The sequence below is a fragment of the Lemur catta genome, assembly GCF_020740605.2.
Source record: "Lemur catta isolate mLemCat1 chromosome 20 unlocalized genomic scaffold, mLemCat1.pri SUPER_20_unloc_1, whole genome shotgun sequence".
Classification (NCBI taxonomy): domain Eukaryota; kingdom Metazoa; phylum Chordata; class Mammalia; order Primates; family Lemuridae; genus Lemur; species Lemur catta.
In genome coordinates this window covers 151501-165185 of record NW_025423741.1, presented here as the reverse complement: position 1 = coordinate 165185, position 13685 = coordinate 151501, and the positions used below count along the sequence as shown (strand labels likewise).

The 13685-nt window shown below is 52.5% G+C and overlaps 2 non-coding genes and 3 pseudogenes across 2 annotated transcripts; all 5 read right to left on the bottom strand.

The window, feature by feature from the left end:
• Window positions 1-374: 374 nt before the first annotated feature.
• On the bottom strand, window positions 375-493 carry LOC123629172 (annotated as a pseudogene).
• A 3458-nt stretch (window positions 494-3951) lies between these two features.
• On the bottom strand, window positions 3952-4070 carry LOC123629239. The gene has a single exon (XR_006731939.1). It is a non-coding gene; the product is annotated as a 5S ribosomal RNA (ribosomal RNA).
• Window positions 4071-5267: 1197 nt separating this feature from the next.
• LOC123629171 lies at window positions 5268-5386 on the bottom strand (annotated as a pseudogene).
• A 3455-nt stretch (window positions 5387-8841) lies between these two features.
• LOC123629238 lies at window positions 8842-8960 on the bottom strand. Its single transcript, XR_006731938.1, has one exon. It is a non-coding gene; the product is annotated as a 5S ribosomal RNA (ribosomal RNA).
• Window positions 8961-10151: 1191 nt separating this feature from the next.
• Window positions 10152-10270, bottom strand: LOC123629170 (annotated as a pseudogene).
• Window positions 10271-13685: the final 3415 nt, after the last annotated feature.

Here is a 13685-nt window from a genome sequence, read left to right as displayed (position 1 = left end):
CGGTTTGCCGCCGTGGGCTGTCCCGCGCCGGGTGTACGCGATGTCCCGGAGTGCGGGGCGGCGGGTGCGGGGTCGGGGGGAGAGGAGACCCAGCGGCACTTAGGGATCCCGCCGCCCGGCCCCGGCCCGGTGTGGGGCCCAGGGTTGGGGCTCCGCTGCCGGCCCAACGGAACGCCTGGGACGCTCTGCCGCTGCCGCCACCTGGCGGTGGTGCTGCAGCGGGGGAGAGGGGAGGAAGCCCCGGGCGGGGGCAGCGGGTCGCGCCGAGGGGGGGGAGGGGCCGGGGCCCGAGGGCGAAAGTGGGGGCGGGCGCAGAAGGCGGGGGGCCCCCCCACCCCCGACCCCCCAGCGGGCGGGACAAAAGAAGAAGCAAAAGCCTACAGCACCCGGTATTCCCAGGCGGTCTCCCATCCAAGTACTAACCTGGCCCGACCCTGCTTAGCTTCCCAGACCAGAGGAGATCGGGCACGTTCAGGGTGCTATGGCCCTAGACGGCAGCGGCCGTCCCCGGACGCCTCGAGAGGCCCAGCTGCTACGCGGCCCTCCCGGCCCAGCGCCCCCCACCCGACCCCGCGCCCTCCTGCTGCCCAGTAGCCTTCAGAGCCTCGCTCTCTAGCTGCTACATACACACCAAACACTCAACACTTTGCCACAAACACATACACCAATGACAACAAAATTCAAACACTCAATAGCACATCTATTCAAAGCACGGAGGACACAAACGGGAGGACAATGTGTGACTTGTCAGATTCTACAGACGTCAGGAGCCCACATGAAGGCTCAGGGAAATATTCCAAAGGAGTGTGACGTGGCTCAGAGCTCCTTGGACATGAGCAGACTGGCTTCGGCGGACGGCAGCTCTTACATTTTCACAGTGCAGCCGGAACAATAGAAGGTTCCTTCCTCGCCTTTCCTAGTTCATGCAGTAGGAACCAGTCCACGGTTCTATGGTGCATGGCTACGATTATTCTGTGGGATCCTGCAAAGAAGAAATGCTGTTGGTGTCTTTGGGTACTGGGAATCTGGGTGTGAGAGGAAGAGGTGAAATCGGTAAAGTAATGTAAAAAAACTCTCAGTTCTCAGTTTGAACTTGGATTATCAGTGTAAACCCAATGTGTTTTCCTGTAATTTTTTTTTCTTTTCTTTCTCTCTTTCTTTCTTTTCTTTTCTTTTTTTTTTTTTTTTTTTTTTAAGTTTTTCCACGGAAAGTGCTGAGACATAGGTGCGAACTCGACACTAGTGCATTTCACCAGCCTCTAGATCGTGGTCTCCGCCAACCATCGTTATTAAACGGTCCTAAGACTTACTGGAGACATACGCTGACTTGAAGTCTGGGGCGGGAAACGCACGCTTCTCATACTGGGAAGCGCGGATGCTACCATATCCAACAGGACGAGGGTCACGTCAAAAGACACAGGAACCAGAATGAGTAGACTCCCGTTTGCCAAACACAGGACGGTTTGATCGCCAGCAAGTCTAATGATTGCAAGATATTGAAACACGTTAAATACGTTTAAATCCACGATGAAACCCCTCACAATGGCAAAAATAGCTCGGGTCACTGCGGACAGCGGTAGGAAACAAAGGGAAATGGTGACAACCGGGGCTGCCCCCGACTAGTCGCGATGTATGGACACTCTTTCAAAAGACATCTCAACCCCTCACAAGGTATGGACTGTATTTGGACTGGATTCAAAGAAACTGAAATGAGCGTGTGTGTCTCAGGGAAACGCAAACATTGAGTACTTGCTGTTATCTCTAACACGGTGAAATTTTTACATGGAATAAGGTGGCTGTGAGTACCCTGAAAAAGGGAAGAAAGCCTCTACCTTTGATAGAAACATATTGACTTTTTATCGTTGGAGGGATATTATTAAGGGGATCATGAACTTAAGGTAGGAGGGGTATAAAAGAAACAAGATCTGGCCAGGGGTTGGTGATTTCTTGAGTCAGGGGAGTGAGAAAATACTCTACTATTCTTTCCGATTTTGTTTCTATTCCAAATTTCCCATCATGAAAAGTTTCCAAAGATACCATGAAGAGGGTCAAAAACAAGCTGCAAACAGGACAAGGTATCTGTAGCCCATATAATTGGCAAAATATTACTGTTACAGAATATCTACGTTTAATACGCTTAATACGCCTTTGGCCCCGTGTCCTCATTATTGGTCAAGGAAATGCAGAATAAAAAATGAAGCCAGATATAGTTTCCAACTCACCAGATTGAGGAAACTTAAGAAACTGATCACTGTGTTGGCTTTGAGGAAAACTCTTGCACACACCCTGCTGATATGGGAGGCGAAATTATAGGACCATTTGGAAAACACTGTAGCCTAAATGGAAATGAATAAACACTGGCATAATTCAGGAGCAAGCATATTCTCTGAGTAGCACGTACCAGAGAGAAGATAGGGCACATGTGACCAGGAAGCATCTAGGGTAATCCTCACGGGAGCCCCTTGTACACGGACCTACTCAAAGATCGGATAAAGATACTTCCGACTGATTCGTGCAGTGCCATTCTCTAGCAGCGCTGATGAACTGCAGCTTCCTGTGTAAGCGAGGAGTATTCTCCAAACAGAAGGTTTCCCCTGGCACACAAGTTACCCAGAAGGAATCCAGAATGGTTCCACATCTATTCTATAAACTGTGAAATTAACAAACTACCTCAATGAGATAGTCCTATAACAGAGAGCAAAAACTTTCAAAGGAAAAGCAAGGAAAAGGATGACAGTCGAGATGGGATTTGTTTGGGAGAAGCGTTTTTGTGGTTCCACGCCTTGAGAAAAAGATACACAGCGGCTTCCGACATATGCATCAACTCCCATTTTTATAAGGTGAGTGGTGGGGTTTTGGTACGGTTAATTCGATTTAATATAATAATCATAATGATAATCATGATCATTATCATCATTCTTTAACATATCCCTTTCCCAAATTAAAAGAAAAAGAGAAAGAAGCAGACTGTAAGTTTCTAGATATAAACCCTGTTTAAATGGGATTATTTATTAATGTGGGGGAAATGATTAGTTTGGGGACTCTGTGTCCGTCTATGGAGGACTACGGGATAGCCTCTCCATCGATGGGAGCCATCATGTACGTTTTTGCTAAGTTTTCCATCGAAGTTGGCACCTTTGCCCCGTAGGTGCTGTGTGGATTTTCTGTGACTTTGAATGTTATCCTTTTCAAGAATTGCATTCATTATTGTGTATTTGCGAGGAAACAAGAAATATCGAAACTATCGATCGAATGTTGATTTCATCTAGAGCTATCTTGCTGGACTCACCTAGGATTTCTACAGGTCTCCCGCGCATAGGGGCAAACATTCTATTTTGAGAACCGTAGGAGGTGAGGAAAATGAAGAAAGGTGATTTTCCTTTCCCATATATTGTTAGTGTTTTCCCTTGTTGTAGTATGTTTTTGGAGCGTCTCTTGCAGTATCGAACAGAAGGATTTCCTATCGACACCCTGGTCTTGCTCGTGACTGTCCAAAGAATGCTTCTACCTCTTAATCCTTCAGAATATTTTCTAAAGATTTAGACGTTTGAAAAGTGTTTCTAGATGTCTTCGCATCTGGATTCTTAAGTTATGTTCCCGTGAACGGATAGCCAACTGTTTAGATTCTCTTCTTCTGCATATATGGATAGGATCCAATTTTTCCTTTCCCAGGGTGGTAACGTGGTCATCTCCTTGGACAACTTTAGACTGTGTCCTGAATTCAGAGCCGGTCGGTCCGAAGTTCCGGAGGCCCGGGCCTGCGGCAGGTGTGTGAGGGGCGGCAGCCTCGGGGACTGAGCCTCCACATCTCCAATCTGATCCTCTCTCCAGGGGCCACGGGGCGGGGTCCGGGCCGGCCGGGGGCGGGAGCTGGGGCGGGCGCGGAGGGCGAAGGCCCCCCCTCCCCTTCCCAGCCCAGGGGGGCGGGGCAGAAAGAGAGGCAGAGCAAAAAGCCTACGGCACCCGGGATTCCCAGGCGGTCTCCCATCCAAGTACTAACCGGGCCCGACCCTGCTTAGCTTCCGAGGTGAGACGAGATCGGGTGCGTTCAGGGTGGTCTGGCCGTAGACGAGGGCGGCCCGCCCCCGGACGCCTCAAGAGGCCGAGCTGCTGCGACGCGTCCCTCCCTGCGCAGTCGGGTCCCTCCCGCCGCCCTGGCCCTTCGCTAGCCCACCTGCCCCGGATCGGGGTGGGGGGTGGGGGGCCAGGCGGAGCCTCACGGGTCTCGCGCGCGCACCCTCCCACCCCCACCCAAACCACGGACGCACCGCCGTCCCACACCCCGAGGAGCAGACCCACGGGCACGCGCGCAGGGACAGGCTTCCACGCGTGGGAGCGGAGGGCCGGAGCCGGAGAGTGCGCGAGAGAGGGCCCTCCGCCGGCCCACGCGAGGGCACGGTGGGGAGGGGCTTTGGGGCGGGGCCGGGAGGAGGAGGCAGGGCCGTGCCTGCCGCTGGTCCGTCACCCGGAGGTCCTGAAGATCTGCAGTGTCCCCCCCCACCCCGCCACCCCACCCCCGTCTGGGGAGGACCTTTCTGCCCCGATTCCCCTCAGGGCCTGCGTGTGGCAGCAGCCCCCGCGCGGGGGCGGGGGGCGGCGCGGGGGGCCAGAGCCGGCTATCCTGTGGCCCGCTGGGGTGGGGTTTGGGGTGTGTAGCCAGGGGTCAAGGGGCCGGTGGGTGGTTTGGGTTTGGGTGCGTGCGCTCCGTGTGCTGTTGTGTGTCCTCTCTGCCCAGGTGGCCAGCGACTCGCCCTGTGCGGCGCGCCGGTGTGTCTCTCGGGAGCCCCGGCGGCGGCGAGGAGCCCGCCCGGCGTGAGGCCCGGGCCCGAGGCCCGGGTGTGCGGCGGAGAGAAAGTGCACGGTGGGCCGGGTGTCCGGGGGCCCAGGACACGGTTTGCCGCCGTGGGCTGTCCCGCGCCGGGTGTACGCGATGTCCCGGAGTGCGGGGCGGCGGGTGCGGGGTCGGGGGGAGAGGAGACCCAGCGGCACTTAGGGATCCCGCCGCCCGGCCCCCGGCCCGGTGTGGGGCCCAGGGTTGGGGCTCCGCTGCCGGCCCAACGGAACGCCTGGGACGCTCTGCCGCTGCCGCCACCTGGCGGTGGTGCTGCAGCGGGGGAGAGGGGAGGAAGCCCCGGGCGGGGGGCAGCGGGTCGCGCCGAGGGGGGGGAGGGGCCGGGGCCCGAGGGCGAAAGTGGGGGCGGGCGCAGAAGGCGGGGGGCCCCCCCACCCCCGACCCCCCCAGCGGGCGGGACAAAAGAAGAAGCAAAAGCCTACAGCACCCGGTATTCCCAGGCGGTCTCCCATCCAAGTACTAACCTGGCCCGACCCTGCTTAGCTTCCCAGACCAGAGGAGATCGGGCACGTTCAGGGTGCTATGGCCCTAGACGGCAGCGGCCGTCCCCGGACGCCTCGAGAGGCCCAGCTGCTACGCGGCCCTCCCGGCCCAGCGCCCCCCCACCCGACCCCGCGCCCTCCTGCTGCCCAGTAGCCTTCAGAGCCTCGCTCTCTAGCTGCTACATACACACCAAACACTCAACACTTTGCCACAAACACATACACCAATGACAACAAAATTCAAACACTCAATAGCACATCTATTCAAAGCACGGAGGACACAAACGGGAGGACAATGTGTGACTTTTCAGATTCTACAGACGTCAGGAGCCCACATGAAGGCTCAGGGAAATATTCCAAAGGAGTGTGACGTGGCTCAGAGCTCCTTGGACATGAGCAGACTGGCTTCGGCGGACGGCAGCTCTTACATTTTCACAGTGCAGCCGGAACAATAGAAGGTTCCTTCCTCGCCTTTCCTAGTTCATGCAGTAGGAACCAGTCCACGGTTCTATGGTGCATGGCTACGATTATTCTGTGGGATCCTGCAAAGAAGAAATGCTGTTGGTGTCTTTGGGTACTGGGAATCTGGGTGTGAGAGGAAGAGGTGAAATCGGTAAAGTAATGTAAAAAAACTCTCAGTTCTCAGTTTGAACTTGGATTATCAGTGTAAACTCAATGTGTTTTCCTGTAATTTTTTTTTCTTTTCTTTCTCTCTTTCTTTCTTTTCTTTTCTTTTTTTTTTTTTTTTTTTTTAAGTTTTTCCACGGAAAGTGCTGAGACATAGGTGCGAACTCGACACTAGTGCATTTCACCAGCCTCTAGATCGTGGTCTCCGCCAACCATCGTTATTAAACGGTCCTAAGACTTACTGGAGACATACGCTGACTTGAAGTCTGGGGCGGGAAACGCACGCTTCTCATACTGGGAAGCGCGGATGCTACCATATCCAACAGGACGAGGGTCACGTCAAAAGACACAGGAACCAGAATGAGTAGACTCCCGTTTGCCAAACACAGGACGGTTTGATCGCCAGCAAGTCTAATGATTGCAAGATATTGAAACACGTTAAATACGTTTAAATCCACGATGAAACCCCTCACAATGCAAAAATAGCTCGGGTCACTGCGGACAGCGGTAGGAAACAAAGGGAAATGGTGACAACCGGGGCTGCCCCCGACTAGTCGCGATGTATGGACACTCTTTCAAAAGACATCTCAACCCCTCACAAGGTATGGACTGTATTTGGACTGGATTCAAAGAAACTGAAATGAGCGTGTGTGTCTCAGGGAAACGCAAACATTGAGTACTTGCTGTTATCTCTAACACGGTGAAATTTTTACATGGAATAAGGTGGCTGTGAGTACCCTGAAAAAGGGAAGAAAGCCTCTACCTTTGATAGAAACATATTGACTTTTTATCGTTGGAGGGATATTATTAAGGGGATCATGAACTTAAGGTAGGAGGGGTATAAAAGAAACAAGATCTGGCCAGGGGTTGGTGATTTCTTGAGTCAGGGGAGTGAGAAAATACTCTACTATTCTTTCCGATTTTGTTTCTATTCCAAATTTCCCATCATGAAAAGTTTCCAAAGATACCATGAAGAGGGTCAAAAACAACAAACAGGACAAGGTATCTGTAGCCCATATAATTGGCAAAATATTACTGTTACAGAATATCTACGTTTAATACGCTTAATACGCCTTTGGCCCCGTGTCCTCATTATTGGTCAAGGAAATGCAGAATAAAAAATGAAGCCAGATATAGTTTCCAACTCACCAGATTGAGGAAACTTAAGAAACTGATCACTGTGTTGGCTTTGAGGAAAACTCTTGCACACACCCTGCTGATATGGGAGGCGAAATTATAGGACCATTTGGAAAACACTGTAGCCTAAATGGAAATGAATAAACACTGGCATAATTCAGGAGCAAGCATATTCTCTGAGTAGCACGTACCAGAGAGAAGATAGGGCACATGTGACCAGGAAGCATCTAGGGTAATCCTCACGGGAGCCCCTTGTACACGGACCTACTCAAAGATCGGATAAAGATACTTCCGACTGATTCGTGCAGTGCCATTCTCTAGCAGCGCTGATGAACTGCAGCTTCCTGTGTAAGCGAGGAGTATTCTCCAAACAGAAGGTTTCCCCTGGCACACAAGTTACCCAGAAGGAATCCAGAATGGTTCCACATCTATTCTATAAACTGTGAAATTAACAAACTACCTCAATGAGATAGTCCTATAACAGAGAGCAAAAACTTTCAAAGGAAAAGCAAGGAAAAGGATGACAGTCGAGATGGGATTTGTTTGGGAGAAGCGTTTTTGTGGTTCCACGCCTTGAGAAAAAGATACACAGCGGCTTCCGACATATGCATCAACTCCCATTTTTATAAGGCTGAGTGGTGGGGTTTTGGTACGGTTAATTCGATTTAATATAATAATCATAATGATAATCATGATCATTATCATCATTCTTTAACATATCCCTTTCCCAAATTAAAAGAAAAAGAGAAAGAAGCAGACTGTAAGTTTCTAGATATAAACCCTGTTTAAATGGGATTATTTATTAATGTGGGGGAAATGATTAGTTTGGGGACTCTGTGTCCGTCTATGGAGGACTACGGGATAGCCTCTCCATCGATGGGAGCCATCATGTACGTTTTTGCTAAGTTTTCCATCGAAGTTGGCACCTTTGCCCCGTAGGTGCTGTGTGGATTTTCTGTGACTTTGAATGTTATCCTTTTCAAGAATTGCATTCATTAGTGTGTATTTGCGAGGAAACAAGAAATATCGAAACTATCGATCGAATGTTGATTTCATCTAGAGCTATCTTGCTGGACTCACCTAGGATTTCTACAGGTCTCCCGCGCATAGGGGCAAACATTCTATTTTGAGAACCGTAGGAGGTGAGGAAAATGAAGAAAGGTGATTTTCCTTTCCCATATATTGTTAGTGTTTTCCCTTGTTGTAGTATGTTTTTGGAGCGTCTCTTGCAGTATCGAACAGAAGGATTTCCTATCGACACCCTGGTCTTGCTCGTGACTGTCCAAAGAATGCTTCTACCTCTTAATCCTTCAGAATATTTTCTAAAGATTTAGACGTTTGAAAAGTGTTTCTAGATGTCTTCGCATCTGGATTCTTAAGTTATGTTCCCGTGAACGGATAGCCAACTGTTTAGATTCTCTTCTTCTGCATATATGGATAGGATCCAATTTTTCCTTTCCCAGGGTGGTAACGTGGTCATCTCCTTGGACAACTTTAGACTGTGTCCTGAATTCAGAGCCGGTCGGTCCGAAGTTCCGGAGGCCCGGGCCTGCGGCAGGTGTGTGAGGGGCGGCAGCCTCGGGGACTGAGCCTCCACATCTCCAATCTGACCCTCTCTCCAGGGGCCACGGGGCGGGGTCCGGGCCGGCCGGGGGCGGGAGCCGGGGCGGGCGCGGAGGGCGAAGGCCCCCCCCTCCCCTTCCCAGCCCAGGGGGGCGGGGCAGAAAGAGAGGCAGAGCAAAAAGCCTACGGCACCCGGGATTCCCAGGCGGTCTCCCATCCAAGTACTAACCGGGCCCGACCCTGCTTAGCTTCCGAGGTGAGACGAGATCGGGTGCGTTCAGGGTGGTCTGGCCGTAGACGAGGGCGGCCGCCCCCGGACGCCTCAAGAGGCCGAGCTGCTGCGACGCGTCCCTCCCTGCGCAGTCGGGTCCCTCCCGCCGCCCTGGCCCTTCGCTAGCCCACCTGCCCGGATCGGGGTGGGGGTGGGGGGCCAGGCGGAGCCTCACGGGTCTCGCGCGCGCACCCTCCCACCCCCACCCAAACCACGGACGCACCGCCGTCCAACACCCCGAGGAGCAGACCCACGGGCACGCGCGCAGGGACAGGCTTCCACGCGTGGGAGCGGAGGGCCGGAGCCGGAGAGTGCGCGAGAGAGGGCCCTCCGCCGGCCCACGCGAGGGCACGGTGGGGAGGGGCTTTGGGGCGGGGCCGGGAGGAGGAGGCAGGGCCGTGCCTGCCGCTGGTCCGTCACCCGGAGGTCCTGAAGATCTGCAGTGTCCCCCCCCACCCCGCCACCCCACCCCCGTCTGGGGAGGACCGTTCTGCCCCGATTCCCCTCAGGGCCTGCGTGTGGCAGCAGCCCCCGCGCGGGGGCGGGGGGCGGCGCGGGGGGCCAGAGCCGGCTATCCTGTGGCCCGCTGGGGTGGGGTTTGGGGTGTGTAGCCAGGGGTCAAGGGGCCGGTGGGTGGTTTGGGTTTGGGTGCGTGCGCTCCGTGTGCTGTTGTGTGTCCTCTCTGCCCAGGTGGCCAGCGACTCGCCCTGTGCGGCGCGCCGGTGTGTCTCTCGGGAGCCCCGGCGGCGGCGAGGAGCCCGCCCGGCGTGAGGCCCGGGCCCGAGGCCCGGGTGTGCGGCGGAGAGAAAGTGCACGGTGGGCCGGGTGTCCGGGGGCCCAGGACACGGTTTGCCGCCGTGGGCTGTCCCGCGCCGGGTGTACGCGATGTCCCGGAGTGCGGGGCGGCGGGTGCGGGGTCGGGGGGAGAGGAGACCCAGCGGCACTTAGGGATCCCGCCGCCCGGCCCCGGCCCGGTGTGGGGCCCAGGGTTGGGGCTCCGCTGCCGGCCCAACGGAACGCCTGGGACGCTCTGCCGCTGCCGCCACCTGGCGGTGGTGCTGCAGCGGGGGAGAGGGGAGGAAGCCCCGGGCGGGGGCAGCGGGTCGCGCCGAGGGGGGGGAGGGGCCGGGGCCCGAGGGCGAAAGTGGGGGCGGGCGCAGAAGGCGGGGGGCCCCCCCACCCCCGACCCCCCAGCGGGCGGGACAAAAGAAGAAGCAAAAGCCTACAGCACCCGGTATTCCCAGGCGGTCTCCCATCCAAGTACTAACCTGGCCCGACCCTGCTTAGCTTCCCAGACCAGAGGAGATCGGGCACGTTCAGGGTGCTATGGCCCTAGACGGCAGCGGCCGTCCCCGGACGCCTCGAGAGGCCCAGCTGCTACGCGGCCCTCCCGGCCCAGCGCCCCCCCACCCGACCCCGCGCCCTCCTGCTGCCCAGTAGCCTTCAGAGCCTCGCTCTCTAGCTGCTACATACACACCAAACACTCAACACTTTGCCACAAACACATACACCAATGACAACAAAATTCAAACACTCAATAGCACATCTATTCAAAGCACGGAGGACACAAACGGGAGGACAATGTGTGACTTGTCAGATTCTACAGACGTCAGGAGCCCACATGAAGGCTCAGGGAAATATTCCAAAGGAGTGTGACGTGGCTCAGAGCTCCTTGGACATGAGCAGACTGGCTTCGGCGGACGGCAGCTCTTACATTTTCACAGTGCAGCCGGAACAATAGAAGGTTCCTTCCTCGCCTTTCCTAGTTCATGCAGTAGGAACCAGTCCACGGTTCTATGGTGCATGGCTACGATTATTCTGTGGGATCCTGCAAAGAAGAAATGCTGTTGGTGTCTTTGGGTACTGGGAATCTGGGTGTGAGAGGAAGAGGTGAAATCGGTAAAGTAATGTAAAAAAACTCTCAGTTCTCAGTTTGAACTTGGATTATCAGTGTAAACTCAATGTGTTTTCCTGTAATTTTTTTTTCTTTTCTTTCTCTCTTTCTTTCTTTTCTTTTCTTTTTTTTTTTTTTTTTTTTTAAGTTTTTCCACGGAAAGTGCTGAGACATAGGTGCGAACTCGACACTAGTGCATTTCACCAGCCTCTAGATCGTGGTCTCCGCCAACCATCGTTATTAAACGGTCCTAAGACTTACTGGAGACATACGCTGACTTGAAGTCTGGGGCGGGAAACGCACGCTTCTCATACTGGGAAGCGCGGATGCTACCATATCCAACAGGACGAGGGTCACGTCAAAAGACACAGGAACCAGAATGAGTAGACTCCCGTTTGCCAAACACAGGACGGTTTGATCGCCAGCAAGTCTAATGATTGCAAGATATTGAAACACGTTAAATACGTTTAAATCCACGATGAAACCCCTCACAATGCAAAAATAGCTCGGGTCACTGCGGACAGCGGTAGGAAACAAAGGGAAATGGTGACAACCGGGGCTGCCCCCGACTAGTCGCGATGTATGGACACTCTTTCAAAAGACATCTCAACCCCTCACAAGGTATGGACTGTATTTGGACTGGATTCAAAGAAACTGAAATGAGCGTGTGTGTCTCAGGGAAACGCAAACATTGAGTACTTGCTGTTATCTCTAACACGGTGAAATTTTTACATGGAATAAGGTGGCTGTGAGTACCCTGAAAAAGGGAAGAAAGCCTCTACCTTTGATAGAAACATATTGACTTTTTATCGTTGGAGGGATATTATTAAGGGGATCATGAACTTAAGGTAGGAGGGGTATAAAAGAAACAAGATCTGGCCAGGGGTTGGTGATTTCTTGAGTCAGGGGAGTGAGAAAATACTCTACTATTCTTTCCGATTTTGTTTCTATTCCAAATTTCCCATCATGAAAAGTTTCCAAAGATACCATGAAGAGGGTCAAAAACAAGCTGCAAACAGGACAAGGTATCTGTAGCCCATATAATTGGCAAAATATTACTGTTACAGAATATCTACGTTTAATACGCTTAATACGCCTTTGGCCCCGTGTCCTCATTATTGGTCAAGGAAATGCAGAATAAAAAATGAAGCCAGATATAGTTTCCAACTCACCAGATTGAGGAAACTTAAGAAACTGATCACTGTGTTGGCTTTGAGGAAAACTCTTGCACACACCCTGCTGATATGGGAGGCGAAATTATAGGACCATTTGGAAAACACTGTAGCCTAAATGGAAATGAATAAACACTGGCATAATTCAGGAGCAAGCATATTCTCTGAGTAGCACGTACCAGAGAGAAGATAGGGCACATGTGACCAGGAAGCATCTAGGGTAATCCTCACGGGAGCCCCTTGTACACGGACCTACTCAAAGATCGGATAAAGATACTTCCGACTGATTCGTGCAGTGCCATTCTCTAGCAGCGCTGATGAACTGCAGCTTCCTGTGTAAGCGAGGAGTATTCTCCAAACAGAAGGTTTCCCCTGGCACACAAGTTACCCAGAAGGAATCCAGAATGGTTCCACATCTATTCTATAAACTGTGAAATTAACAAACTACCTCAATGAGATAGTCCTATAACAGAGAGCAAAAACTTTCAAAGGAAAAGCAAGGAAAAGGATGACAGTCGAGATGGGATTTGTTTGGGAGAAGCGTTTTTGTGGTTCCACGCCTTGAGAAAAAGATACACAGCGGCTTCCGACATATGCATCAACTCCCATTTTTATAAGGTGAGTGGTGGGGTTTTGGTACGGTTAATTCGATTTAATATAATAATCATAATGATAATCATGATCATTATCATCATTCTTTAACATATCCCTTTCCCAAATTAAAAGAAAAAGAGAAAGAAGCAGACTGTAAGTTTCTAGATATAAACCCTGTTTAAATGGGATTATTTATTAATGTGGGGGAAATGATTAGTTTGGGGACTCTGTGTCCGTCTATGGAGGACTACGGGATAGCCTCTCCATCGATGGGAGCCATCATGTACGTTTTTGCTAAGTTTTCCATCGAAGTTGGCACCTTTGCCCCGTAGGTGCTGTGTGGATTTTCTGTGACTTTGAATGTTATCCTTTTCAAGAATTGCATTCATTATTGTGTATTTGCGAGGAAACAAGAAATATCGAAACTATCGATCGAATGTTGATTTCATCTAGAGCTATCTTGCTGGACTCACCTAGGATTTCTACAGGTCTCCCGCGCATAGGGGCAAACATTCTATTTTGAGAACCGTAGGAGGTGAGGAAAATGAAGAAAGGTGATTTTCCTTTCCCATATATTGTTAGTGTTTTCCCTTGTTGTAGTATGTTTTTGGAGCGTCTCTTGCAGTATCGAACAGAAGGATTTCCTATCGACACCCTGGTCTTGCTCGTGACTGTCCAAAGAATGCTTCTACCTCTTAATCCTTCAGAATATTTTCTAAAGATTTAGACGTTTGAAAAGTGTTTCTAGATGTCTTCGCATCTGGATTCTTAAGTTATGTTCCCGTGAACGGATAGCCAACTGTTTAGATTCTCTTCTTCTGCATATATGGATAGGATCCAATTTTTCCTTTCCCAGGGTGGTAACGTGGTCATCTCCTTGGACAACTTTAGACTGTGTCCTGAATTCAGAGCCGGTCGGTCCGAAGTTCCGGAGGCCCGGGCCTGCGGCAGGTGTGTGAGGGGCGGCAGCCTCGGGGACTGAGCCTCCACATCTCCAATCTGACCCTCTCTCCAGGGGCCACGGGGCGGGGTCCGGGCCGGCCGGGGGCGGGAGCCGGGGCGGGCGCGGAGGGCGAAGGCCCCCCCTCCCCTT